The 25667-nt window shown below is 41.3% G+C and overlaps 1 pseudogene; it reads left to right on the top strand.

Moving 5' to 3' along the window:
- The first annotated feature begins 2892 nt into the window (after positions 1–2892).
- Positions 2893–4148, top strand: LOC100752698 (annotated as a pseudogene).
- Positions 4149–25667: the final 21519 nt, after the last annotated feature.

The raw sequence follows: 25667 nt of genomic DNA, 5'->3' as shown, positions 1-25667 counted from the left end.
GGAGGGAGGCAGGGAGGGAGGGAGGGAGGAAATGATACTTGAGCTGGATCTTTAAGCTCTCTTATGGCCCTATCCTATAAGTCTACCAACACTATGAACAAGTGTCTATAGGATAAACAACTAAAACAGGAAAACTCTAAGTCTGAGCTTAAGTGAACAGGCTGCTGCCAGTTTTATTACAGAGGGATGTTCTGGGCCTGGAGAGTGGCCAGGTAAGCTTAAGACTCTTCTCACACGAGTTGACAGTCAATTCTCTTAGCTTATTTTCTCTTTTCTGGAATTTCAATAACCAAACACTTTTTACATTGAGCTTTCTCATTGGTGATAAAAAAAAATTGAAAATTTAGCCAGGCATTGGAGGCTCATGCCTTTAATCCCACCACTCAGGAGGCAGAGTCAGGTGGATCTCTGTGAGTTCAAGACCAGCCTGGTCTACAAGAGCTAGTTCCAGGACAGGCTCCAAAGCCACAGAGAAACCCTGTCTCAAAAAAACAAAAAAAAATGGAAACTTTATTTCTATTTGCAAAAACACTATAATTCAGTAATGAATCCTTTTTTATACATCATGAACCAGAAAAAATAGATAAATAAAAATGAAATGATAAAAGTAATGGGTAAACATATTTTTTGGGTTACTTGAAATGATTTGAGGAATCTACAAAGAAACTCATTCTAGATTTAAATTTTCTTTTACTTAAGTTTGCCTTCAAACTGGTGAGTCAGATTTCACCTGGCTGTTGAAAGTCCTAAATATTTGAACTAAACTATCAACCACAAGAAACATAAAAGTGTCCAAACCAGTAAATGTACTCTGTTAAAAAATGACTCTCATTCTGTAGTCACAGGACCTACACCATTGGCATGGCTACTCCTAACAATCTAGACTAACAAGATAGCCTATGTTTATATAGACATGTGTACATACCTCCCCTCTGAACCCTCCACCTCAGAAATGTACACACATCACTTTGCTAAATAGTCACCTTAATATGTCTGTATATTTTAAAAATTAAAGATATGCTAACAAATTACTCCCTTGCTCTTTTTTGAAATAAGGTTTCCTATGTAATTCAGGATGGCCTTAAACTCACGACCCTCCTATCACAGCCTCCTGAGTGCTGGAACTACAGGCATGCACCACCAGGCACCGCCTTGCATGTTCTTTTCATTATTATTTTCTGACTTGGAATTTGGATAACAAAAATACTTTTGAACATATTTTAGTAACTTGTGTTGTAAGCTAAGATCTTAGAAGGTATTTGTATTTCCATTTTTTTGCATTAATAGCTTCACAAGTAACAAAAATTCATTTCCAACTTACATTAAATTGGGCTCACCTTTAAAACAAGGGCTGAAAGTTCAGGTGTGGGGAGGGAGTCTCCAAAATTTGCTACAATACTCAGCTCCTTTTCCCTCTTTAAATTTTAGCTTAAAGCACAGCAAGGGGTGCAACTGAGAATCAGAGCATGCCCTGAGAAGCTGTGGTACTGGTCGTTGGCCAGGGCTTCCATAATGAGACACCACAGGCTGGGTGGCTCAAACAATAGAAGTGTACTTGTCTCAGCTGGGGAAGCTGGAGAGTCCAAGGCCAAGATCTAGCAGGGTTCAGGTTCTGGCAGGGGGTAGGGGGATGAGGGGCACTCTTTCCACTAGAGAACATCCTTCATCCTGCTGTACTGTACTGTCATATAGTGAACAGAGAAAGGTTGCCTGGTGTCTCTCTCTGCAGCAGCACCAATCCCACAATGAGGATCCTAGCCTTGGACCTCACCCCCTACCTACCTCCCAAGGATTCCATTGCAGTGGTGGTCAGGGCTTCAACACAATGAAGGTTTAATCCATGATAGATTTTCACAGTTAAAGACAAAACAAAGTCTTAGATGTTCTGATGATGGCTATTCTTGGCTACTATTCTTGAGTACATCAGGAATTAACTAAAACCCAAGTGGCTAGGTACACCTGTGAGGGATATTTTTCTTAATTAAATCACTTGAAGTGGGAAGACCTACCTCCATTACAAATCTTTTGAGGAGGGAAGATCTACCTTTAATCCAGGTCACACCTTCTGCTGGCAGCCTACATAAAGGACATGGAAGAAGGAAGCTTGCTCTCTTTGCTGGTTTGCTCTCACTCTCGCTGGCAAGTCCATTCCTTCACTGGCATTACAGCCTACTTTTCTTCAGGATTTTGGCATGTACTGAAGACCAGCCAAGACATCCAGCTTCATAGACTGAACAACTAATGGATTCTTGAGCCTTCTGTTTAAGATAGACAGCCATTGTTGGACTAGCTGAACCATAGCCTGTAAGCCATTCTAATAAATCATCTTCATTCTATATGGAAAGGGAGAGAGAGGGAGGGAAAGAGAGAAACAGAGAGTTTGTTATTCTATGAGTTCTACTCCCCTAGAGAAGCCTGGGTAATATAGTTTCCAATAACCATCCTATTGGTAAAAGGACTAGAATGTTCTGAGGATGTGTGGAATATAGCAAATGATTGATTTCTGTTAATATAAATATAATACAAATATTAAAAATTAATATAAATGTATTTTTAACATAGGAAAATAAGTCAAAATCAAAACATTTAATAAGGCTGACAAGGTGGTACATGCCTGTAATCCCAACACTTAGAAGATAGAGATGGGTCTATCAAGAATTCAAGGTCATCATTGGCTACACAGCAAGTTCAGGTCCAGCCTAAGCTACAGAAAATCCTGTCTCAAAAAAAAATTGTAGTCTTTAATTTGAATTGGAAAATTAAGAAAGTAAATAATGAAAAAAATTAAGCCTAGCCTAGCTCTGAAACATCTAAAAGCAGTGGCTAAGTTGGCAGTGGTAGATACCCCTTCTACTACAAGTGTGGTCATTAAAACACACTTCCGGTCTCAAAATGGAGGTAAAACCACCGCCCTGTCGCCCCCAGCCTGACTCCAGCCATCGCTGAAGCCGCGAGGTAGGGGGATGGGAGGGGGCATGATCCAAAAGAACCAGAAGAGTTGAGGAAGCTGTTTGTTGGTGGTCTGAGCTTCGAAACCACAGATGGTAGCTTAAGAGAACATTTTGAGAAATAGGGCACACTTAGGGACTGTGTGGTAATGAGACACCCCCAAACAAAACGTTCCAGGGGCTTTGGTTTTGTGACCTACTCTTGCATTGAAGAGGTGGATGCTGCAATGTGTGCTTGGCCAAACACGGTTGATGGGCGTGTGGTGGAACCAAAGAGACTGTTTCCAGAGAGAATTCTGTAAAGCCTGGCGCCCATCTAACAGTGAAGAAAATTTTTGTTGGTGGTATTAAAGAAGATACAGAAGACTATAATCTGAGAGACTACTTTGAAAAGTATGGCAAGATTGAAACCATAGAAGTTATGGAAGACAGGCAGAGTGGAAAAAAGAGAGGATTTGCTTTTGTAACTTTTGATGATCATGACACCTTTGATAAAAAATGTTGTTCAGAAATACCACACTATTAATGGGCATAATTGTGAAGTGAAAAAGGCCCTTTCTAAACAAGAGATGAAGTCTGCTGTATCTCAGAGAGGTCGTGGAGTAAACTTTGGAAGTGGTGGAGGTAATTTTGGTCTTGGTGGAAACTTTGGTGGAGGAGGGGGCTATGGTGGTGGAGGTGGTGGCAGCAGAGGTAGTTATGGAGGTGGTGATGGTGGAGATAATGGATTTGGAGGTGATGGTGGCAACTATGGTGGATGTCCTGGTTACAGTTGTAGAGGAGGCTATGGTGGTGGTGGACCAGGATATGGAAACCAAGGTGGTGGTGGAGGAGGCTATCATGGTTACAATGAAGGAGGAAATTTTGGTGGCGGTAACTATGGTGGTGGTGGGAATGATAATGACTTTGGGAATTATAGTGGACAACAGCAATCAAATTATGGACCCACGAAAGGGAGCAGTTTTGGTGGAAGAAGCTCAGGCAGTCCCCATGGCGGTGGCTATGGATCTGGTGGTAGAAGTGGTGGATGTGGTAGCAGAAGGTTTTAAAAATACAGCAGAAAAGGGCTACAGTTCTTAGCAGGAGAGAGCGTGAGGAGTTGTCAGGAAAGCTGCGGGTTGCTTTGAGACAGTCGTCCTAAATGCATTAGAGGAACTGTAAAATCTGCCACAGGAGGAACGATGATCCCTAGTCAGAAAAGCTACTGCAGCTTAAACAGGAAACCCTTCTTGCTCAGGACTGTCATAGCCACAGTTTGCAAAAAGTGCAGCTATAGATTAATGTATTGTAGTGTCAATTAGATGTACATTCCTGAGGCCTTTTATCTGTTGTTGCTTTGTCTTTTTCTTTTTTTGTTACCCTGTAAATTGTGGTAGTGGTACCAGGAATAAAAAAAATTAAGGAATTTTTAACTTTTCAAAAAAAACCAAAACATTTCCACTAAGATGAACCAGAGACACCAGGTCTTGGGCAGAACATTTACAAGATGGATATGGAGCACCACCTTGTGTTGCCAGAAGCCTGTAAAAGGCAACTGGATCAAAACCCAGAAAACCCAAGAGCCAACTTAGGAGATCCCTATGGGCCAAAGGTAAGAAACTTTGAGTATCAGTAAGAAAAACTGCAGTGATTTAAACTCATATGACATCTCTAAACCATGAACATAAGAGTTTTCCTTTTCTTCTAAAGTGTAGACATCATCTCTGAAAGATGCTGAGAAACAAACTCGACATTTGGAAGTGGGCAAGTGAGAAACAGAATGCAGAGCTGGCTTGTCTTTCTGTGATGAGCTATACTGAAAAGCAAATTTATTGATAAAAGGATCTTGCTTTTTATCTTTTCAATTGTCAGTACATTTTTATTACTTTATTGCATGTATGTGACTGGGCATGGGTGACACAATTGCTATAATACACACATAATAGAACAAGTTAAGGGAGTTAGTTCTCTCCTTCTACCATGTGAGTCCTCGGGATCAAACTCAGGTCATCAGACTTGGTGACCAGCTTCTTTGCCCACTGAGCCACCTCACTGGCCCTAAATCTTCCTTTTTATAAATGTAAATCAGCTAAAAATGAAAAAGAAGTGATGTGATTCCAATATCACCATTTTGCAACCTCGAGTGACAGAAATGCTTTATTGAGACCCATTCTAGTCCATATGAACACCACTAAACATGAGCACTTCAGGTGTGCTGAGTTTGAGTGTAAAATAGCATTGACTTTCAAAGATATTGTATGTAAGGATGCAAATTATCTCAATAATATTTATATTGACTACATTTTGCAATATATATGCATATATATGGTTAAACAAAATATATTGTCAATTTCACCTTTTATTCTTATATTTTGAAGTGTAATATAGTAAACTTTAAATGGAAGTCACTGTTTGACTGTGCCCACAGCCCACACCAGTGCCCTGATTTCTCAGAAACGCTAGCTCTACCATAAATGAAACATAAACCTCTTCTTTTTCAACTCTGAGCCGTTGGCTATGAAAGAGCTCACCTGTGCTTCTTATCCTAAAGAGGGCATGTTTGGAATAGCCACTCACAACAAAGATGGAGTCTTTTCTGTTTCTGTTTTATAAGCTGTACCATGCTGCTATAAGCTGAGCCTCCTATCATATTTGGCTTAAAGTCTCCCAGATTTGCAGCTGGTTTTTTGATGCACAATAAACTCTTAAGTTTCTGACTTAATATGATTTTACTTTTGAAAATGGCTATTAGAATGTTTTTTCAATTACATAGTGGATTATATTTGTATTGGACAGCCCAGATCTAGATAACAAACACCAATAGCTACTAATAATACACCCCAAAGAGGAATCCAATGCCTCCCAGTGGGGTACACAGCACCATCTAGGAAGCATTCCTAACCAAAAAATGATGCCTGGATCCGATAATCGCTTTATAGCTAGCCACTGCATCACAGTAAATATAGGCATCCGAGGAACAAGATAATGATGCCAAAGGCACGCTATCGCAAAATCTGGAAAACAGGAAACTCCCTGCATACAACAGATAAATGACAAGAAAGAAATCTAGCAATAGAAAGATTTCAGAACATATCTATAGGTGCAAGGTGTAAGTCAAAGCAAGGGATTCAGGTTTCTGGTCTTGCCTACTACTTAAACCTCCAGAGAGATTGATCCCCTACATAAGACTTAGAAAATGATATCTCCCACCTTAGCCTAACTCTCTGAAATCCAACTCTTCTTTTGAGGGGGGGACGTGTTTCGAGACAGGGTTTCTCTGTGGCTTTGGAGGCTGTCCTGGAACTAGCTCTTGTAGACCAGGTTGGTCTACAACTCACAGAGATACAACTGCCTCTGCCTCCCAAGTGCTGGGATTAAAGGTGTGTGGCACCACCGCCCAGCTTGAAATCCTACTCTTCTAACTTGGTCCAGAAGCAGATTTATCCAAAAATTACCCAACCTTGTTATTATCTGGACTTGTCCCCTGAAGTTGTGCCACTGTCCTATGAAGGAAATGAGACTGGTGGGAGTGTGTCCTTGAAGAAGATATTGGGACCTAGCGTCTTCCTCTTCCAGTGTCTCCCTTCCTACCCTCCCCCCCCCAGCCACCCTGAAGTGGGAGCTTTGTTCTTCGGCAAGCTCTCCACCATGATGCTTTGCTTTACCCAGATGCAAAGGCACAATCAGAAGCAACTACAGCCTGCCATCCAGAAACCATGAGCCAAAGTAAACCCCTTCATGTCAGCTGATTATGCCGGGCATTTTGTTACACTAATGGAAAGCAGACAAGCACAGATGACCTTGTGGTACTGTTTTAACCACATTCATATCTCTTTGATCAAATTACCAAACTCAGACTTAAGGGGGAAAGACCGATTTGGATTCACAATTTTAGAAAGCTTCAATAGGAAAGACTTGGCAAAGGCTGCATCCGTGGTGGTAGGACTTCACCCACAGTGGCAGGAGCATGAAACAGAGGAAGTGCACATTGTAGAAGACTTGGAAGTAGAGAGAGTGAAACCCGAACCAGGGGCTGGACTAACCCTTCCAAAACCAACCTGTAACGACCTGCTTCTGCCTGACCTCCTAAAAGTCCCGCAGCTTCCACCAAACCATGCCACAGTATGAAATATGCATTTAAACCATAAACCCATGGAGGGTGCTTCCGATTCAGATGACACCGGATAGGTTGGACAAGCACCAAGTTCTGCTCCATCACACAGGTAGTTCATGTTATCCATGAAGGTTTGGTGCCAGAATCATCTCTAGATTGCTAAGACCTAAGTCAAGGCAAATGCTATGAAAACAGTTATACTGTATTGTCCAAAAGTAATACGAAGAAAAATATCTACCATTTCAGTGCAGAAATCATTTTTCAAATATTCTCAGCCTACTTTATTGAATCTTTATTTATGGAACTCATGGATATGAGAATGCCAACTATGGCACATAGGGGAAAGTGATGTGAGCCAATTTAGGCCTGAATGACCACGTGTTCTCTGGGCAATCCTGACATAATTACAAAGTAGAAGGAGTCTATTCTAGTTTGCTTTCCATTGCTGTGATCAGCACCATGACCAAAGCAACTTGGGCAGGAAAGAGTATATTACAGGTTAGAATTCATCATCAAGGGAAGCAGGGCAAGAGCTCAAGGCAGGAACCTGGACACAGAAATTGAAGCAGAGGCCATGGAGGGATGTTGCTTACTGGCTTGCTTCCTGACTCATGCTTAAATAGCTTTTATATACAATCCAGGCCCACATGCCCAAGGATGGAATTGCCCCTGATGAGCTGGGCTCTCCTACATGAATTAGTAATTAAGAAAATGCCTCACTGACATGTTCAGCCAATCAGATCTGGGCAGTTTTTCAATCGAGGTTCTCTCTTCTTAGGTGACTCTGTGTCAACAGCTAAAGCTGACTGTGGTGGACTGGTTGGGTTCTACCTGGAAAATAGCAGCTCTTCATCAATGTAACTTTTATATTAATAATCTGTGAAGACTGAGAGTTGTTAGTTAAGGGAACCTGAGTTAGAGTGTCAATAGAATTCCAACATACACTCACAGCTGTATTTCAGTCTAAGAGGGCAAATAAAAGGGAGACCCTCTGGGCATCAGAGACAAAAGTGAGTGCCCATTGTATATTACTCAGCATCACTCCATCACAAAGTGATATTTTACCAGAAAGTAACATTTAAAACCAACCTAGTTTTTCTGTTGCAGGGTTTTACAACTGACAGTGTTTGTTACTTTCTGTTGATTTGACAAAACACCATGACTAAATTTACTGATGGAAGAGTTTGTTTGGGATTATGATTCTAGATGAAGAGACTCCATAACGGTGGGAGATGCAGGTCAGCGGGCACTGGAGCAGGAAGCTGGCTGGTCATGTTTCCTCACTCAGGAAATGAAGGGGGACCTGGAAGTGGGGCCAGGCTGCAAACTCTCAAAGCCCACCTACAGTGACTTCCTTCTACCAGCAAGGCTCCACCCCCTACAGGTTCCATAATTGTCCCCAAACAGTGCCACCAACTGGGAACCAAGTGTTCAAATACATGGACCTGTAAAGGACATTTCTCATTCAACCTGCCACGATCAGTAAAAATAAAATTATCGAAACAACAGAAATATCAAGCTAGCCCAACTTCCGGGACTGGTGGGGTAAATGACCTGTGGGCCCTTAGTAGGGCTGTTAACAGCTGATAGTTGCTGGGGAGGGAGAACAGTCTTTCCTCAAGATATGATCTCTGGTAGGATTTCTATACTCTAGTAGATGGCCCTACATCCATTCATGAAAGGAAGCACTAGCTAAACTTAGTGGGTTATAACAAGTGGGGCTTGAGAGATGGTTTAGCAGTTAAAAGCTCTTGTTGCTCTTACAGAGGACCCAGGTTCAGATCCCAGCACTCACACAACAGCTAATAACCATCTGTAAGTTCCAGTTACAGAGGATCCGATGCCGTCTTCTGGCCTCCACAGCCAGTGCACGCAAGTTGTATATAGACATACATATAGGCAAAGCACCCACACATATGAAATAAAAAATAATTTTTTATAAAAGACAGATACATAAAGTTAGAAGGGGTGTTGGGGGGTATGGGCAGAGTAGCAGAGGGGAAATGATGGGTAGATATTATTGTATTTCATTGTATACATGTTGCGTATACATATATAAAACTCTCAAAAAAAAAAAGAAAAATTAAAACACAGAAACAAGAGCCATGTGAATTTAGGCAGTTGTCAGTATAAACAAGCAATTGTTTGCAAGATTGTGGCACATTCAATATTTAGATACTACCCAGAATAAATACTTTGTTTAAATGCTGGTTGTAGATTTGCGGTTAGAGTTAATAGTGCTGTTTTATATACTTAATAGATATGAGCAAAAGTGCATGATTTCACTGATTTAGAAAACATTTCTCAAGTGGACTATAACATGCAAAGCAACCATTTCTTGCTAATGCCACTGAGAACAACAAACAAACAAAAATGCCACTGAGAACAGGATATTGAATACCAAAAAAAGCAATCATTACATAGAAATTGATGTCTAAAGGGGGAACTTGAATGTTAGAAGACTATTGAAAGTAATTAGCATAGGTTTCATTACTGTGTGTGTGTGTGTGTGTGTGTGTGTGTGTGTGTGTGTGTATACATGCATGCATGTCACAATGTACATGTGGAGGACAACTTGAAGGAGTTAGTTCTCTTCTTCATCTATGTGTGTCCTGAGGATTGAACTCATGTCACTGGGATTGGCTGTAAGCACCCTTATCCCTGAGCCATATCCCTGACCCACTGAACAAACCTCAATGTCTATACTCACTGAGTTTCATTAACATTGGCAGTATGTTGACTGTAACCCACTACTATTTTACTGAGCAACCAAGTATTGAGTAGAATATTGAAATCACCTAATTAACTTGGTGCAATTAAAACAATTACCTGTTATAATTTTTTAATGAATCTGTAGAGTGCATGGAGCCCCATGAGGACCGTGGATGAGCAGTTTGTACTCTGTAGGGTTTTGGAGCAGATAGTGACAGGAAACACTTTTTTGGAGGATTAAGATTTTATCAAATATAGGGTGAATAACATGGGATGAAGCTAGGAGTGTTATCAGACCAGTTAGGGTGTTTTTCAAGGACTTGGATGGTGGTAACCTGGCCCAGCTACAACAGAACCTGAGACTGAGGAAATGTATATACTGGATAGGAGACAGGAAGTGATAACTGGAAAGAAGGAGAAAAACTATGATATCCCAGCTTCAAGCTGAGGAGAGGAGCAGAACCCTGAGTACTGAGAGATCCTGCTTGGAGAGAAGAAGGGGCTGGTGAGATGCTGAGCTCAGGAAGGCTGGGCTGGTCGACAGCCTACTGCTGCTAGTAGAGATACTAAGTATCCACTGTGTAGAAGCAGAAATACAGTCGTTGTCAGTAAAACAGAAACCAAGAGGTGCACAGACAAGATGGAGAGATGCTTCCGGTGACAATTCTGCATCCTGTGGCAATTCTGCACCCTGTGGCAATTCTGCACCCTGTGGACAAGCACAGCACATATGGGTCAGATAGATCTGCTTCTAAATTCTAGCTCTGCCTCTCAGAAATAACATAGCCTTGCACAACTTCCTTTAAAATGTCCAGACTCCTCTATTCCCCACCACAAAGTGAAACAAACTACAGGTTAGTGGCCATTAAACAGAAGTAATGATTTAGCATTGATTTTTGACATTGTTCCCCAAATCGATCTTAGAGATAGCCTTTCCTAGAATCACAGATGAAATCTTTCCATCCTTGGCTATCTTAAAACAAAGACACTAGATACATCTATAGTTCTTAAATGTAAAACATGCATCAAAATCACCTATAAATTGTTTTTGCTTTTCCAACACAAGATCTCAAGTAGACTAGGTTAGGTTGGCCTGGAACTTGATATGTAGATGAGGGTGACCTTGAGCTTCCAATCCTACTGCCTTTGCCTGCCAAATCCTGAGATTATAGGCATGCACCACCACGCCTGGTTGGCGCAATGATGAGAATCCAACCCAGGACCTCATGAATGTTAAGCAAGAACTCTGCCAATTGAGCGTCATCCATCGCATAACTTGTGAAATATTTTTTAAGGTATAGATTCCTAAGCCCTAACCCAGGAATTTCTGATTCTATTCTTCTGGGCAAGCACCCTTGCCTCAGTGTTTTTCTAATTGAAAACTACTACTTCACAGCCAAAATTACAAGGGAGACAATAAAGCAATCATAGCAAAGCTACACACCACAGATGAATATTAAAAGCTAATGTTTTAAAATCAACCTTTACAAATCAGTATGTGGGTCCTCATTTAAAGTGACAGCATTGGCAATGGGGTGGTGGAAATGGGATGGGGTGGTAAGTGATGGTGGCAAAGGTTGGGTCAAGGGGTGACAAACAGAGGGAGACCAGGTCCTGAGGCTTCTAGAGCAGCAGGAAGCAGCAAATTGGACATCCTCCAACAGACCGAACATTCTTTCTTGCTTCCATTGGGAATTTGTATGGGGAGTTAAATTCTCCTATTCTCCACAGGGAAAATAAACCCAAAACCATAAACTGCAAAAGTGTACTGTGGCATGCAAAATGGACGGACTGCCCCAAATCACATCTTGCATAAAAAAGGAAAATCTAGTAACTATTTTAACACCAGCTCACACAGATGCAAATGGTCTATGATAAGACCTTGGGGAAATGACTTGGCAGTGACTGACTGGACTCTGGCTGCAGAGACAAGATGGTCAGCTATTCCAACAGTTCATTTGGTTTGCAAATTCTGAGTACCACCCCCACTCGCTCAGAGAAATGTCTACCCTACCTGTCCCTTACCACAGATATCCACCAACCTTCCCATTTCAGTCATTATAGGGGTGAGGTCTCACACACTCTGCATATTTAACAAACCCAGCTCTGCAATGGCCGTTGTCAGAGAGTTTGAACCACATGCCCCTTGCTCTTAGAAAGTCAGTGTGGGTTACCAGAAAGGCCTGGGAAATGATTCACAGAGGATCAAGTACTTCAAAAAAGTCAGTATGCCATCCTCACTCCAAGAGAAAATACTGGAATGTCAGACAAGCCCTTAAAGTTAAACTATTTGAGTCTTCTTATATTCATTTTGACCAACAATTGGGTCCCTAAAGAGGAGCTGTCAACTGGCCTCTTGGGTTTTCCATCCTGGGAGCTCTCTGGGCTCTTGCCACAAAGGGAAGGACAGCATAATGACAGAAGCTCTGCATTTTTCCACCTGCCTAGCATGGAAGTAGTGTATAGGTTTAGAAACAACAGGTAGGGCTGAAGAGAAGGCTCAAAAGTTAAGAGCACTCACTGCTCTAGCAGAGGACTTGGATTTGGTTCCCAACACCCACATGGTGGCTCATAACCATCCACAACTCCAGTTTCAGTGGTTCTGATGCCTTCTCCTGATCTCCTCAGGTATCGTACACACACATACATGCCAAAAAACCATACAAATATGAAGAAGAAGAAGAAGAAGAAGAAGAAGAAGAAGAAGAAGAAGAAGAAGAAGAAGAAGAAGAAGAAGAAGAAGAAGAAAGTTATTTTATTGCTCTTAGTTCTGGGGCTGGAAAATGCATGATAAAAGAGCTGGAAGATACAGCATGTTCCACTACCTGGCTCACAGGCAGAATCTCCTTCTAGTCAAAAGCATATAAAACATGCTACATGGCTGAAGAGAGGGCTCAGTGGGTAAGAGCACCTGCTGTGCAAGGGCATGGCGGTGTCTGAATATGCTCCTGACATTCTCTTTTAGTTCCACATGCAACACACACACACACACACACACACACACACACACACACACACACACACACACACACACACACATCCCACTATTAATTGGATTTCATTTTTTAAAAGGTATTAGATGTTCCATAAAAAGGAGCTGACATGAGCCACCCTTTTGGAAGAGCTTTATTAGGAAAGATACATTACCATGGCTACCGACAGCAATGATAGGCCCTGAATGGGAAGAACAAGCCTCATTTGGAGAGACAGCTGCTTCAGATAAAAGGAAGACAGGGGTCCTTCAGGGAGAGAGCCTTCATTCCCCATATCAGAAGAGTTATAGCATTACCTTATACCACAGGCAGTATGGTGAAGCCCTGAAGAGGGAAAGTGAGCCTTCAGGTCCTGAAGACAAAGGAATGCTCTGGTTCTTATACGCTTCCAAAGGAAGACAAGGACCTCCACACTATGTGACATGGCCTACAGGAGTCACAAAGCAAAAGGCCCCTGGGTTCTTTTTGCAATGGGTGACAGAAAGATTGTAAGAGCCAGAGATTTGGGAGGGATGCTATGAAGCAGTATCTTCTGGACATGACATGGTCATCACACTCACGAACTCATAGCAACTGTGGTGAACTGCATAAGATACACACAAGATCAAGCCGTCAAGATTCCAACATGGATAGGGAAGGGGCACACAAAGCCCCACCCCAAGCTGAAGAACTATTGGCAGTTTATGGCTACTAAACAGGGGAAATGCATTTATCTTCAAGATCATGGCCCTGGTGGGTTGCCCGTGTTTCAGTGGATGGTCCCACATCTGTGCACATATGGACAGCATTAACTAGATAGACTCAGTGGTTATTAAGAAAAAAAAGAGGATATGAAGTTTGGAGTGGGGGGTGTTGGAGATAGGTCTGGAAAGAGTTGGAGGGCAAATGTGATCAAAATGTACTATATACATCTGCAAAATTCTCAAAGAATAGATAAAAAATATTTTAAAAGTCGAGTTATAATTCAGGTTATTTTGGGCTTAAGTATTTGAAGGGGAGACTATAAGACCACTATAAGATCAATTCTTTGTCTAAAGAGAGTTCTCTGGGGCATAGCCAATTTCTGAGAGAGAGAGAGAGAGAGAGAGAGAGAGAGAGAGAGAGAGAGAGAGAGGGAGAGAGAGAGAGAGGCTGCTAGAAGGCCTGTGATCTAAAACTCACTGTGTCCTAATACAGTGGGGAGGGACAAATGCTTCTCTGAGGTCCCTTTTAAAAGTGCACTAGTCATCAGATTTGTCACCTCCCAAGGGTGTCAGGTCCCAATGCCATCACCTTTGGGGATTAGAATTTCAGTATATGGATTTAGCATGAGGACACAAACACTCAAACTGTAACAATTAGTACTAAGGTTATTAAAGAAAGGAGGAAAAGGAAAGAACAAAAGCAGAGGGGAGGTGGGAGAGAGGGAGGGAGGGAGGAAAGGAAGAAGAGGGGCTATGATCTTGAAGTCCCCTACTAATCTTTTCTCACAGTTGCAGCTGTCCAGTCAGGGAGCCACCATCATTGCTGTGATGACTCTACCCAGTCTTCACTCCTCTGTTTAGACAACATTTCTCCTTTTTCTCTTCTCAGCACAAGTCAGTGGCTCTATTCTCTTGCCTCCAAACCCCTCACTCATGACTGATCCCACTCATCCTCTAGCCCAGGTCTTCATCTCCTCTTGAGATTCTCTGCCCCCAAGCAGCACTGTTCAATTCTTATTCCCAGGCTCAGAGCTCTTTGCCCCATCATGAGCACAATCCTTACTCAACACTGATTCTTCATCAGAAATTAACCTTATTATCATTTAGTGAAAGAATAGTAGAGGATATGCTTACCAAAGTGCCATAAATGCTTGGCCATAAATAGCGGCATTTGGCATCCAGGACATCCTATTACCAGGCAAAAAGTAATATGAGAAGAAAATAATTTGCTGTAGGGTGTCGCTGCTGTCCTCATTAGAGGTGACAGATAACTGCCAGCAAAACACAAAAATAAACAGGGACACCTGGTGAAAAATGTGTACAGCTTATGACAAGACCTCATATTTGCACTGCAGACACTAGATACATTGCTTCTCAGACTTTGAGCTACAATCAAGTGTTAAAATGTTACATGCAGCCGGGCGTTGGTGGCACACGCCTTTAATCCGAACACTCTGGAGGCAGAGGCAGGCGGATCTCTGTGAGTTCGAGACCAGCCTGGTCTCCAGAGCGAGTGCCAGGATAGGCTCCAAAGCTACACAGAGAAACCCTGTCTCGAAAAAAAAAAATTACATGCATGTGCATTTATATAAAACCCTATATTTGAAAAAAAAACATAAATTTTCATATGCTCAGTATTTTACCCCCCATTAGACACAACGCAAACACCAGAACAATCAATTCAAAACCAAGCACTTGGTGACCCTGTCACATGCCAGTGCCTGGGGTCAAGTTTGGGCATTTGACATCCTGAGGAGTAAGAGCAGTGCTGTGAGATATGAAGGATTAGTTGCTTCAAACCTCTGACCTCTCATTCCCTTCGCCCCCTCCTTCACAGGCCAGCTTTGAAAATGCAATAGCCTCTTCTCTTGTTTCTGCTAGGATGTCATCAGTGTTCTGCTGCTGGAATTTGCTCAGAGAATCAGCAGTTTCTCCCCCAGGCCTAATTCCATCCCCAGCATGTGCAGAACAGGGCTGCAGATGGGAAACCAGCCCTGCGTGAACTCCCAACCCTTCTCCCATTTCAGAAGCAAGACTGGCTGAGAAACCTCAGGGAGCCACAGGGCCACTCTCCCCTAAGATTTTGCAGAGAACCGAACGACTAGAAAGTAGGAGGAAAGTAGGAAAATGGAAAGCCAGAAAGTGAGTTGTTTTGTTTCAAGCCCACCCAAGGGACTCTGAGCAAACCATTATTCTGAAGGCCAGAAGCAAGGCCCTTCCCCCAGGGTATCTTACTTTCATAAATACTCAGAGACTAAATAAAAACACTCAATTCCCAAGCTTCCAAGAATCCCTAAGGAAGCTGAAGTTTCTTTAGGCAACATAATGGTCTGTGAGCAAAGCAAGGAGTCAAATGTCAGGGGGAAGAGGGTAACCTTGAAGAACCCCTGACTGCAAAGCAGAGATGTTAGTACTTATCACATGTTGATTCCCACCCCCCTCCTCCCCACCAAATTCTCCAACAGTTTCCATTTATCCATTCTCTTATTCACTCCTGCAGCATTTAATATGCCACAGGAGAGTGAACATTTGCTGTGATGTGTGTAGAACTGCATTCGTGGGGAAATAAATTTGTGATCTTGAAACACCTGGTAAGACCCAAGCTACTGATATCCCCTCTCTGCCATGCCCCAGACTCACCCCTACACAGGCAGATATCTACTGCTCAGGTGCAGGCCATGTCAGTCAGAAGAACAAAGACCCCAGGCTGAACGGTCATGATGACTGCCAGAAGTGCAGCCCACAGCTCTGATGGCGACTCCCTGCTGGACCAGAGGTCACACTGACCACCAGAAATACAGACCACAAAAACTAAAGAGGAAACAGAAACCAAGGAACAAAACACTCATCCAACTAAGATGAACACAGAAATCAGCACTTAGACCTATATACATTCCCAAGCCCAGATGCCTAGATGCCAGTGTAAGACACAATCAACAACAGCCAAGGCAATATGTCTTCATCAGAGGCCAGCAAGCACCCTGAATATTCTAACATACCTGAAGCACAAGAAAATGGCCTTAAAACCAACTTTATGAAGATGATGGAGGTCCTTAAGAAGTTAGAGGTCCTTAAAGAAATCCAGAAAAACACAAACAATGGGTAGAAATGAACAAATTCCATAAGGAAAACAAAGAAAAAACAAATATGTGAAGGAAATGAACAAAACTATTCAAGACCTAAAAATGGAAATAGAAGCAATAAAGAAAATACAAACTGGGAATTCTGGACATGGAAAATCTAGGTAATAGAACAGGAACTACAGACACCAACAGAAGATGAGAGATGGAAGACAGAATCTCAGGCATAGAAGATGCAATAAAAGAAATAGATACATTAGTCAAAGAAAATGTTAAATCTAAAAAATTCCTCACACAAAACATCCTGGGATCTGAGAGACTATGAAGAGACCAAACCTAAGAATGATAGGAATGGAAGAAAGAGAAGAATCCCAGCTCACAGACCCAAAAATATCTTTAGCAAAATCACAGCAGAAAAACTCCCTAACCTTAAGAAGGACATGCCTATAAAGGTAAAGAAGCTTACAGAACACCAAATAGATTGAACCAGAAAAGAAAGTCCCCCACAACATAATAATCAAAACACTAAACATACAAAACAAAGAAAGAATATTAAAAGTTGCAAGGGAAAAAAGAGCAAGCAACATATAAAGGCAGACCTGTTGGAATTACACTGACTTCTCAATGAAGACTCTAAAAGTCAGAAGAAGATTCTGGATGTCTTGCAGACTCTAGGAGACCACAGATGCTAGCTCAGACTACTATACCCAGCAAGACTTTCAATCACCATAAATGGAGAAAACAAGAGACTACATGACAAAGCCAGATTTACGCAATATCTATCCACAAATCCAGCACTACAGAAGGTATTAGAAGGAAAATTCCAACTGATAGAGGTTAACTACACCCATGAAAACACAGGAAATAAATAATCTCATACCAGCAAAACCAAAAGAAGGGAAACATATACACACCCACATACACACCACCAAAATAACAAAATGACAGAAATTAACAATAATTGTTCATTAATAACTCTCAATATGGACTCAAACCCCCAATAAAAAGACATAGGCTAACAGAATGGATGCAAAAGAATCTACCTTTCTGCTGCATACAATAAACACACCCCAACATCAAAGATAGACATTATATCAGAGTAAAGTGTTGAAAAATATTCTCCAAGCAAATGGACTCAAGAAACAACCTGGTGTAGCTATTCTAATATCTTAAAAAAATAGGCTTCCAACCAAAATTAAAAGAGATAGAGAAGGACACTTCATACTCATCAAAGGAAAAATCCACCAAGATGACACCTCAATTCTTAACATCTGTGCCCAACCACAAGGCCACTCACATCTGTAAAAGAAACATTACTAAAGCTTAAATCAGACCTCACATATTAGTAGTGGGAGACTTCAATACCCCACTCTCACCAATGGACAGGTCATCCAAACAAAAGATAAAAAGAGAAATAACGGAGCTAACAGATGTTATGAAATAAATTGAATCAAATTGACCTAACAGATATCTACAGAACATTTCACCCAAACACAAAAGAATGTATCTTCTTCTCAGCACTTCACAGAACTTTCTCCAAAACTGACCACATACGTGGTCACAAAGCAAGTTTCAACAGATACAAAAAAATTAAAATACCCCATATATGCTATCAGATCACCATGGATTTCAACAACAGAAAGCCTACATACTCATGGAAATTGAACAACTCTCTACTGAATGACTACTGGTCAAGGCAGAAATTAAAGTCTTCCTACAATTCAAAAAAATGAATGCACAACATACACAAATTTATGAGAGACAATGGAAATAGTAATGCTAAGAAAATTCATAGTATTAAATGCCTACATAAAGAAATTGGAGAGATCTCATACTAGCAAATTAACAGTACAGATGAAAGCCCTAGAACAAAAAGAAGCAAACATACTCAAGTGGAGAAGATGGCAGGAAATAATCAAACTGAAGGCTGAAATCAATAAAATAAAAGCAAAGAGAACAATAAAAAGAATCAATGAGTTGATTCTTTGAGAAAGTCAACAAGATAGACAAATACTTATTCAAACTAACCGAAAGACAAAGAAAGAATACCCAAATGAACAAAATCAGAAATGAAAAGGAGACATAAAAGACTCCAAGGACATCCAAAGAATCATTAGGCCATACTTCAAAAACCTGTACGCCACAAAATTGGAAAATCTAACCGAAATGGACAATCTTCTTGATAGATATCACCTACCAAAGTTAAATCAAGATCAGATAAACAATTTAAATAGACCTATAACCCCTAAGGAAATAGAAGCAGTCATTAAAAGTCACCCAACAAGAAAAGACCAGGATCAGATGATTTTAGTGCAGAATTCTACCAGACTTTCAAAGAAGAGCTAATACCAATATTCTTCAAATTATTCCACAAAATAGAAATAGAAGGAAGATTGCCAAAGTCATTTTGGGAGGCCACAGTCACCCTGATACCAAAACAACACAAACATTCTAAAAAGAGAATTACAGATCAATTTCCCTCATGAGCATTGATTCAAAAATATGCAATAAAATACTTGAAAACTGAATCCAAAATCATATCAAAAATATCATCAACCATGGTTAAGTAGGCTTCATCCCAGAGACACAGGGATGATTCAACATTTGAAAATCTGTCAATATAATCCTTCACATAAACAAACTTAAAAAAATACACATGATTATCTCATTAGATGCTGAAAAAGCCTTTGGCAAAATCCAACATCTAATAAAAGTCTTAGATCTTTTGTGCAAGGGACATACCTAAACCTAATAAAGTAAATTTACAACAAGTCAAGCCCACATCAAATTAAATGGAGAGAAACACAAAGCAATTCCATTAAAATCAGGAATATGACAAGGCTTTCCACTCTCTCTGTGTCTTTTCAATATAGTACTTGAAGTTCTAGCTAAAGCAATAACACAACTACAGGAGATCAAGGGGATACAAATTGGAATGAAGAAGTCAAAGTATCCCTATTTGCAGATGACCTGATAGCATATATAAGCAAGCCAAAAATTCTATCATGGGGACTTTCACTTGCCCTCTTTGGGATCTCCTGGACTGGGGACTAAGGGCAGGTCAACTTGTTCCCAGCAAACTAAGTAATCCAGAGTCTTCTGACATCACGGTGCTAGTCCCACCTCCAGCCAATGGAAGAGGGAGTGTCTAGAACCCACCTGCATCCATAGTGAAACCCATCAGAGTACTGGACCTGCTTGCACCCACCAGAACAGAATCTTGGACCCGTAAACACCAGGAGAGGAAGAGTCACCACCTGCACTCACTGGAGTGGGAAGATGACAATATAAGAAGAACACATTCAACAACAGAAAAATCAATATGACACCACCAGAACCTAGGGACTCTACACCAGCAAAACCTGAACATGCCAACACGGATGAAGCAGAAAAGAATGACCTTAAAAACAACTTCATGAAGATGATAGAGACTCTAAAAGAGGAAATGAGAAAATCTTTTAAACAAATGGAAGAAAAATCAAACAAAAAATCAAGAATTGGAAGAAAAGACAAACCAAAAACTGCAGGAAACAATTTAAACAGTGCATGGCTTGAAAACTGAAATAGAGACAATTTAAAAAAAAACACTGTCTGAGGGAATGCTGGAATTAGAAAAGATGAATAAATGATCAGGAACTACAGGTGCAAGCATAACCAACAGAATACAAGAGATGGAAGAGAGAATCTCAGGCACTGAAGATACACTAGGAGAAACAGACTCATCAACCAAAAAAATCTTAAGTCCAACAAATCCCTAACACAAAATATCCAGGAAATATGGGACACTGTGAAAAGGCCAAACTTTCAGAAACTCTGAAAGCCAGCAGGACCTGGATAGATAGTCTACAAACACTATGAGACCATGGATGCCAGCCCAGACTACTACACCCAGAAAATCTTTCAATCACTATAGATGGAGAAAACAAGATATTCCAGGACAAAACCAGATTTAAACAATACATATCCACTAATCCAGCCCTACAGAAAGTACTGGAAGGAAAACTGCAACCTAAGGAAGTTAACTACATTCACAAAAACATAGGCAATAGATAATCCCACCTTACCAAAAATTATATCATAAAATTTGTAGGCACATGGATGGAACTAGAAAAAAAAATCGTCCTGAGTGAGATCATCCAGACTCAGAAATACAAACATGGAATGTACTCACTTATAAGTGGATGTTAACCGTAAAGTAAAAGATAATCATAATACAGTCCACAGACCCAAAGAGGGTAAGTAACAAAGAGGGCTTGAAGGGAGACACACGGAGCTCTCTGGAAAGGAAAAATAGAATAGATTTAGCAATTTAACTGGGGAGAGATGGAGGGAGAGATACTGGGAGAGATGACTGGAGTTGGGAGACATTTCAGGGTCAAGGTAGAAGCTTAGTGCAGTGGAAACTCCCAGGAATCTATAAGGGTGACCCTAGCTAAGACTCCTAGCAGTGGGGATTTCAGAGCCTGATTTGGCCATCTTTTTAACCAGGCAAGGCTTCCAGTGGAAGGATTGGGACACCAACCCAGCCACAAAACCTTCGATCTACAATTTGCCTGCAAGATGTGCTGGGGTAAGGGTAGTGAAGAACTTGTGGGGGTGGCCAACCAATAACTGGTTCAACTTGAGACTCATGATACAAAAGGGACCCCATGTCTGACACTGTCTGGAGGGCTAGGAACTGAGACTGGATAGCCCAGAGACCTAGTATAGAACCAAACATGACTGGAAAAAAATATTCCTAATGTTACTCTGCTCGGCTATACTTTTAGACTGGAGACTAGTATAATCATCATCAAAGAAGTTTCTTCCAGCAGATGCAGAAACCCACAGCCAAACTTTAGATGGAGCTCAGGGAATCCTTCAGAAGAACAGGTGAAAGAATTGTATGAACCAGAGGTGTCAGAACACCTCAAGAAAATGGCCCACAAAATCAACTAACCAGGGCAAATATAGGGGCTCACAAAGACTGAACCAACGACTAGGGAGACTGTAAGAGTCTGACCTAGGTCCTCTGCATATACATTATGATTCTGTAGCTTGGTGTTCTTATGGGACTCCTAACAGTGGAAGCAGGGGCTATCTCTGATTATTTTGCCTGCTTTGGGGGATCCTTTTCCTCCTACTGGGTTGCTTTGTCCAGCTTTAATATAAGGGGATGTGCCAAGTCTTATTGCAATTTGATATGCCATGTTTGATATCCCTGGGAGGCCCACCCATTTCTGAAAGGAAATAGAGGGAAGGAGGGAGGGAGGACTTCAGTTGGGATGGAATATATGTGAGAAGAAAAAAATAAAAATAATAAAAATAAAAGATTTTAGGTAAGCTTAGTGGAAATAGAAGGATACCAATGCTCTTGAAATAGAGGCAGCTTCAAATGTTTCGCTTGATTATAAATGGTTCATTCCTTGTGTGCCATTGTGTGACTCTTCCTGGGAAGACATGAATGAACTGCTATTCATTCACCCCACATAGACACCAATTGTAGACAAAAAGAAACAAGTCCACCTATGACCAGCTTGATGAGCCAATGAGTTTATTAGAATTAGTCACAGGAGCCTGGTGTGGGAATTATTTGTAGGAACACGGATGACTCAAAGGCATCTGCATCTCCAGAAAGCTCACCCAGCATAGTGACAGCTCAGGAAAGCTGCATCACTGGAGCTCCCTGACCAATATGCAGACATCTCCACTGAAGACCATCTACCCACCATTATATTTGTAGAACAGTGTCCAGTCTCCTTATGGTATCTATAATCTGCCAAGCAGCTGCTGCCCTTTCTGCTCTTCTCTTAGAACTCTTGGTCCTATTTTCTGCTCTAGCTCAACGGAGATTCAAATGACTTAGATTCCCACAGAGTTCACTCCCAGGCCTTAGGAGATCCTTTCTGGGACCTTCGGAACAGGACCTATGAATCTTGTAACTTTCTGAAATTTCTGACCCATGAAAGTTTGGTCAACTTCCTGAGTCTTATGAGCCTCCCCTCCCTATAAGAAGGAATATTTCAACTAAAATGCCATAACTATATTACAGGTACTGAGAGAAATCTACAAGCAGCCAGAGGCTTGTCACACCATAAGGGCAGCAGCATGCAATGCAGAGCACCTAGATGGTGAGTGGATTGATGAGGTATATGTATAGATGAGGCAACAGTGCACATCTGTACAGATCTCTGTATTTGTAGAATTCATTATAAAACCAACGAGGTTTTACAAAGGAATCTGCTCTATTGCCATTTGACAGATGAGAAAGCTGGGACAGGTGTGAACTAGAATAAGGACCCCTTGATTTGGGAGTTAAAGGTGTGGATTCAAGCTCTGCATTCTCCTACCTACTAGATTTACAATGATCGTTGTGTATGTTACTGTGTAATCTTGAGACATGTGACTGTATTTTCTCTATTTCCAAGTACTTGGGAGGGGAAGTTGGCCCCTGTTCAGGCCAAATATAGATTCTCTCTCTCCCCCTGGGTCCCCAAGGTGTTGCCTTTTAAATTAATACATGCAAAGATCTTTGAACAGTGTCTGCTATGTAGTAAGGAGTATATGAGTGTTAATTAGTATTCTTATCTCTTTGCTCCAGCACCCACACACTGTCTGGCACATTCTGAGTGTTCGACAAATAAATACTGATGAATTTTCTGGAAGTATTCATTATCCTGTACTGGAAAGAGATTTATAAACAAATAATGGAGGTTCAATAAAGTATTCAATAAGGCTATAAGCATGCGTGGTGAATAATGGAAGCAGAGCTGCTTGTAGTGAGATGAGGGATGTGGGAGACTTCACTGAGGTAATCCATGCAGTAGAGATTAAAGGAAAAGGAGCACAAAGAGAGTGGATCAGACAGGGAGTTAACTGTGCAGAAAAGCCCCTAATCATGACGGGGCAATGTGTGCTCAGAGCTGAGCAAATATCAAAGTGTCTGGGGGTCAGAGTAGAAAGGATTTTGTGGTAGAAGATGCTCGTGCAGGACAAGATGTGAAAAGCTTTCAATGTCAGGGTAAAGATGTCAGATCTTATTTCCAGATGGCAGTGTGGAGCCAATGAAGAGATGTCAAGGCAAAGGATGTGGAGCTATGTTACGTGGAGGCTAATCTGTGACTCTAGGCAAGACAGATGAGAGTGAGTGAGACTGGAAGCAGGGAGAGACTAGTGAAACCAGGTAAAAATGTAAAAAGTTAAGATGAGGTTGTGACCACGGAGAGAATGATGAAGAACTAGACTACAAGTCTGTTTACAAAATGTCATTTGAGAGCCTGGTACCCAACTGGGGATGCTGGAAAAGGAAAGGAAAGTCACAAACATGTTATTACTAGTTCAAGTGTGTGTGACTAGGTAAATACTGGCACTATACTTACCCAGATAGAAGAAACTGGCATATGAGTAGGAGAGGAGGTTCCTTTTGGATGGTCTGTGTTTGGAAATCTTGCTCAGTGTGCTAACGACTACTGTCCATCAGGCCAATGAAACCGAGTCTGGAAAGAGAACGTGCACTGGGGTTGTAGGTTTGTCAATCACATGGAACCAATGGACAAGTAACATCTCCAACTGTAGAAGAGAATGGACTCAGTCAGGGTGAGATTATAACATGTGTTTGACATGTGTGGGAGAAAGTAAGGGGCCATTCTGCCCAAGACCTTGGAAACAGAGAAATGCAAGCATTCTCCCAAGAATTAAATAGTATTAGATGAACATCATGCGTGTGAAGAGTTAATTGTAGATATAAACTAAAATGCTTGAATGGCAGGCCCACAGCTTGAGAATACATAAGACGTCAGTCAGAGTGGCCTGGTGTGTTAGTTACTTTTCTCAGTGTTGTGACAAGACACCTAAAAAAGCAACTTAAAGGAGGTAGGATTTACTTGTCTTGAGGTTTTTAGGGAATGCAACTCTTCGTGGAAGGGAAGGCATGAGAGCAGGCAACCACATTGTGGCAGGGCTGTGCCACTAGAACTCCTCACATCTTGGCAAAAGAAACAATTAGAAGACAAGCAGACTTAGCTGTAAAACTGTGAAGAGACATCTCCTAGTGACCCACTTCCTCCAGTGAGGCTCCACCTTCTAAAGGTCCAAAACTAGCACTGCCAGCTGGGGAATCACATGAGCCTGAGCAGGGTGGTGCAATTCACATTCAAACCACAGTAGTCTGCCTCTGTCCCTCATAGGCTGATGGCCATCTTACAACAAAAATGCATTCAGTCTAACTTCAGAAGTTCCCAAAATCTTTCAAAGTCTCATTATTCAAAATTCCAAAGTTTCTTCTTAGATGCAAAGTAATTTCTTAACTGTGAACATCTGTAGTGTGTGTGTGTGTGTGTGTGTGTGTGTGTGTGTGTGTGTGTGTGTGTGTGTGTGTGTTTAAAAACAAGTTACATAATTCCTGTATAGAATGGAACAAGTATCCAGTTCCCAAATGGAGGAAAGGAAGCACAGCAAGGGAATACTAGACCAGAACAAGACTTCACTCTGTCTGGCATATAGGGCTCATAGTGAAACAGCCTGGCCTCCAACAGGCTTGGGCAGCTCCACCCTTCCAGCTTTGTCTCCTGCAGAACACGTAACCTCTATCTTCAGTGAATTCTACTCTATGCATGGCAACTTCCTTGCGTTTGTCTCTTGATTCTGGCACCTCTAATATCCTGAGACTCCTATTTCAATTTAGACTTTACTTTTACATCGTCACACAATAGTCTCTTGGAGCCTCTGGAGGGAATCCAAACCTGATATAGAGAGGCTGATTTTGAAGGCCAGATTTCATTCTGATCCCTCCTTTTCCACACCCCAGCTTATGGAACAGCAAAGAAAGATGTCCAACAATCACTTAGCATCTACAAAAACTGACCCAATGATTCTAGGACTCCATGCAGAGTCTCAAAGGCCAAGATGCTACTAAACTCCCAGCAAATCATAAGGGTTGTCATCTCCAAGAGGCAATACCCTGTGCTCTGCAGAACAAACTCCTTTATCATTTTCCCTTTGACCACACTGGACCAATCCAGGTTGTGCTTGTATTTAAAGCAGAGAAAGAAGAAAGAGAATAAATACTAGAAACATTTTGTGCAAGGGGTGGTGGGAGGGAAGGAAGAGTGTTTCAAAGGCTTTTCTAAATTTAATTATATGTCATTTTGTAATTGTATTTCATAATTGTGTAATTATCC

The sequence above is a fragment of the Cricetulus griseus genome, chromosome 4 (genome assembly GCF_003668045.3).
Source record: "Cricetulus griseus strain 17A/GY chromosome 4, alternate assembly CriGri-PICRH-1.0, whole genome shotgun sequence".
Lineage (NCBI taxonomy): Eukaryota > Metazoa > Chordata > Mammalia > Rodentia > Cricetidae > Cricetulus > Cricetulus griseus.
The sequence above is the reverse complement of the archived record's forward strand: the minus strand, read 5'-3'. Positions and strand labels throughout refer to the sequence as shown.